This window comes from Malus sylvestris, chromosome 16 (genome assembly GCF_916048215.2).
Source record: "Malus sylvestris chromosome 16, drMalSylv7.2, whole genome shotgun sequence".
Taxonomy (NCBI): Eukaryota; Viridiplantae; Streptophyta; class Magnoliopsida; order Rosales; family Rosaceae; genus Malus; species Malus sylvestris.
The window spans coordinates 9979553-9984688 of record NC_062275.1 but is presented as its reverse complement, the minus strand read 5'-3'; positions in this window follow the sequence as shown (position 1 = coordinate 9984688).

The window sequence follows — 5136 nt, the reverse complement described above, 5'->3', positions numbered from 1 at the left end:
AGGAGGATGAGGTGATTAAGTGCCTACTGGTCTTCGTCATCTGTCGCCCACCTTTGTTCTTTTAATTGCTTATGACGTTTTGTTATGCCTTTCAATGGTTGGTGCGAGTTCGTTTTCACTGGTCCCTTTTTTTTAACAATTAACAATTTAACCTATTAACGTTATTATTTGTCAAAAAGAAAAAAGCTTTCTTGTCATTATTAGTGATTTTTATTTATGGAGCTATAATGAAAAGCGTTTGAGTTAAGTTTAATTTAACCAAAAACCACCATATACTATTATTTAACCAAAAGGATTTCATATTTAATCATAAGGACAAAAACAATTTATATTAAGCCCCACAAACATTGAATACACATGGGCTGAAATAAAAGCCCAAAACGAAATATTATTTTTTCCTGCACTACCCCTAACGGAACCTCATGTTGTCTGCTAATTCGGTTAAAAATAAACTTTCCTGTATTTGCAAACATGCCATTCTGTCAGCCAATTACTTATGTCTTCCTGTTATGATTTTTTTGCCGTTGGTTTTTTCTTTTTCTTTTTTTTCTTCTCGTCGTCCCCTCTTCCTCCTGAAGGGACGTCTATTGTCTAGGCTTGAGAAACCCAATCAATTCCAACTTTCTTTTATTATATATATATATATATAGGGGTGTGCTATCCACACACCCTATTTTACTTCTCACACACTTCTTGATAATTTCTGTCGTTGATATTCTTCAATTCATCCGATCAGATGGCCGAAAATTAAAAGAGAGCTTTAATGAAAAAGGCTTTTTCAAACTTTTTATTAACAAAAAATCATTTACTAACTTTATTTAATAAAAAAGACTTAAATTTTAATGAAAAAGGACAAAAACTAGAAAGAACAACCAAAATAAAGAAGCCTCACGTGCAAAATAAGAAATTCATTTTCCATCCATGCCCCGGCCTTCCATCAGCCCACTTTTGTTAGAATTAAACTTTCATTTATTTACAAATATGCCATTACCTCATTTATTTACAAATATGCCATTTTCTAGAGGATTCGTCAAAAAAAAAAAACTTTTGCCAGTCGATACCAATTAACCCCCAACATAATTAATTATCTCCAATTCCTTGCCTCGCCTCCCATCAAATAAATTTAAAAAAAAAACTAAATTCCACAAATCACTACAAAATAATGAAGGTTAAGGGAGGATTTCTTGGATCAGTGAAACTTAAAGTGCGAGACTCACATCAACGTTTATGATTATGTTTTTTTTTTTTTTGGAAACTAGTTTATGATTATGTTTGGTTTGAATTATGTTTGGAAGTCTCACGCAATTGCCTTTGATCTATCTCATTATAAAATTGAACTCATGTGTGTGTGTGTAGTGTTCCGTTTGAGAAATAATCAGTGTTTAGTTTACGAAACAGTAATAGTACTAGTGTTCCGTTTAATAAATAGTCAGTGTTTAGTTTACGAAACAATAATAATGTTCCGTTTAATAAACAGTCAGTGTTTAGTTTACGAAACAGTGATAGTACTAGTGTTCATTTGATAAATAATCAATATTTAGTTTACGAAACAGTGATAGTACTAGTGTTAGTGTTCCGTTTAAAAAATAGTCAGTGTTTAGTTTACGAAACAGTGATAGTGTTCCGTTTGAGAAATAATTAGTGTTTAGTTTACGAAACAGTGATAATACTATTGTTCGTTTGATAAATAGTAAACTAAACAGTGATAGTACTAGTGTTCGTTTGATAAATAGTCAATATTTAGTTTACGAAACAGTGATAGTACTAGTGTTTCGTTTAAGAAATAGTCAGTGTTTAGTTTAGGAAATAGTTATAGTACTAGTGTTCCGTTTAAGAAATAGTCAGTGTTTAGTTTACGAAATAGTGATAGTGTTCCGTTTGAAAAATAATCAGTGTTTAGTTTACGAAAGTTTACGAAATAGTGATAGTGTTCTGTTTGAAAAATAATCAGTGTTTAGTTTACGAAACAGTGATAGTACTAGTGTTTCATTTAATAAATAGTCAGTGTTTGGTTTACGAAACAGTGACAGTACTAGTGTTCCGTTTAAGAAATAGTCAGTGTTTAGTTTACGAAACAGTGACAGTACTAGTGTTCCGTTTAAGAAATAGTCATTGTTTAGTTTACGAAACAAGTGTTCCGTTTAAGAAATAGTCATTGTTTAGTTTACGAAACAGTGATAGTACTAATGTTCGTTTGATAAATAGTCAGTGTTTAGTTTTCGAAATAGTGACAGTACTTGTGTTCAGTTTATGAAATAGTGATAGTACTATTGTTCGGTTTAAGATATAGTCAGTGTTTAATTTAAGAAATAGTGTTCATTTTAAGAAGTAGTCAATGTTCAGTTAAGAAATAGTGATAGTACTAGTGCTCCGTTTGAGAAATTATCAGTGTTTAGCTTACGAAACAATGATAGTAGTAGTGTTCCGTTTAATAAATAGTTAGTGTTTAGTTTACGAAACAATGATAGTACTAGTGTTCGTTTGATAAATAGTCAATATTTAGTTTACAAAACAATGATAGTACTAGTGTTCCGTTTAAGAAATAGTCAGTGTTTAGTTTACGAAATAGTGATAGTACTTATGTTCGTTTGATAAACAGTTAATGTTTAGTTTACGAAACAGTGATAGTACTAGTGTTCTGTTTAAGAAATAGTCAGTGTTTAGTTTACGAAATAGTGATAGTACTAGTGTTCGTTTAAAAAAATAATAGAATAATAATAATAATTAAGCATCTTGATCTTAATCAACAAGCATATGATAATAATTGATCATATTGTAAGTAGGGTCAACATAATCAAGAAATGACTTTACAGGGATCCTCGTTCCATTCAGCTCTACCTTCACTGTCTTTCCAAGGCATTGTTTCGCACCGAGCTGATTTCAATCCGGCTAAAAGTACTCCAGATGTTGCTGGATTCACAGTTGCATCATAGTGAGTTGTATCACCTCTAATCTACTGACACAATTGATAAATTAACTTTCATGGAGACAATGTATTATTTTATGAGGATAAATAAAATGCATGAAAGTACCACATGATAAAAAATGAGCACTGAATATTTCTAGAATTGAACATAGACTATCTCTAGAATTAAACATTGACTATTTCTTAAACTAAACACTAGCACTATCACTATTTTGTAAACTGACCACAAACTATTTCTAGAACTAAGTACAATACTATTACTATTTCTTAAAGTGAGCATTGAATATTTCTTAAACTGAACACTAGTATTATCACTATTTAGTAAATTGAACACTGGTACTATGACTATTTCTTAAACTGAACACATAATATTTCTAGAATTGAACATTGACTATTTTTTTTAAAAAGTAAAATACTCATTGAAGGAAAGAGTAAAAAACTCGAAAAAAAAAGAAAAGAAAAAAAAAAAAGGTGGTGGAACCAACCCTCTAAACTCTACCCTCTGCATTCTCAACTTGTTTTTTACTCTTTAGAGTACACGCACAGCTTTAGAGCCTGCATCAACTTTATTTCCCTGCAAAATTTTCAACGGTATACGATTAACCTTCTATGATTTAGTCGGTCAGCTACTCTCAAACACGAAATAAGAACACATAATGGTTTACTGAACGTTTCAAAGCACCCGACGAAATAAGAACAAGTTCATCAATGCATCAATACACATGCTATATAGAAAAGAGGAAGATATGAAAGGGTCTCCCAAAGTCCCCAATTCCAACTGACAAGAATAAGCATCAAACACCCCAAAGAAGAGAGCCAATAGCACTATTAAGATATGGTGCACGTTAGCACCTTCCTCAGTGTAGCCAATGCTACCCACCTCTTCTTCTGCATCTGGGTATCTGAAGCTCCTCACTTATTCAGAGCCATAGCCCAAAAAATTCGAATGTGAATAAAGATTGTCTTTCGGTTGTGTGGCTTTGTGGGCTGAGCTGAGGGCGGCACTGCGACTGGAGTTGACTGACTGTTTTTGGGGTTTGGCTTTTATGCTATTTTGATTGTGCGTTATATGGGTTGTTTCCGATTGCTTGCGTGGGTACTTTGCTCTGTTTATTTCCCGAATAAACTAACAAAAAAATAACAAACGGAAAAATTAAAACACTGTCAGAGTAAAAGTCAGGGGTAGAATTGGACACACGTTAAGTTATTTCAATTGGGCCATGTTGATTGAACTAATTAAATGTTGGGCTTTGTCCTAACCATTAAATAAACTTTTTATATGGTTTTTGGTTAAAATTCAAAGTTTTGGAGCCCTTATCATTAGTTTTCCTTTTTATTTAATGGTACGGAACATTGAGTGCTACAAAAAGTAATAAATGGTGGAGATTTAATGTAGAAGATTTAATATTTGTGATTATCAATTTTAATGGCTAAGAGACATGTAGCACTAAGTTCGTAGCATTGAAGGTAAAGATGTCAAATTTTAAATACAAAATTCAAATTTGACAACTTATGTGTCATTTTTGGCATTTAATATTAATAATAGTAATTAAAAGCATTTAATAATAATAAAAAAAATAATTTTTTAAAGAAAAAAATTAATAAAAATAGCTTTAATACTTTGTATTTTAACCAAAAATCATGTCATACTTTTATTTCATAATTAGGACAAATCCTATATCAAATCAGCCTAATAAAACTGACTCAAATAAAATAATTTATCGAGCCTCCAAATTACCACTAACGTTTGTCTTGGCCCGTATATGTGCTCCTCTTGAGTAGTGGGTTGGCAACGAACGTATCCCGCCTAACCAGCAAGGTTCCATCCATGGTAAACTTATTGAACATTGCCAAAAGGATACAAACTAATCGCAATTTTTTTTACATTGAACTGAAAAGATTAGTAGCAACCCTACTATTGCTATAAGAGCAATTCCACCCCTAAAGATTTTGCGCCAGCACTCAGCGCATTTATCCACTCAATGAACAGTAATAGACCACAGTGAACAGAAATAGGCTAAAGTATCTCCACCCCTAAAACTAAATAGCCTAGTCAATTTTATTAAAATATTATTAATTTTTATTATAAAATAATAAAAATTAATAATTTGATTTTTACTTTCTGAGTTTCTCCCCAAAAATGCTCCTCAGACCAGAACACGTTGATCCACCCCCCATCTCCGCCCTCCATCAAATCCCCACCTCTTCTT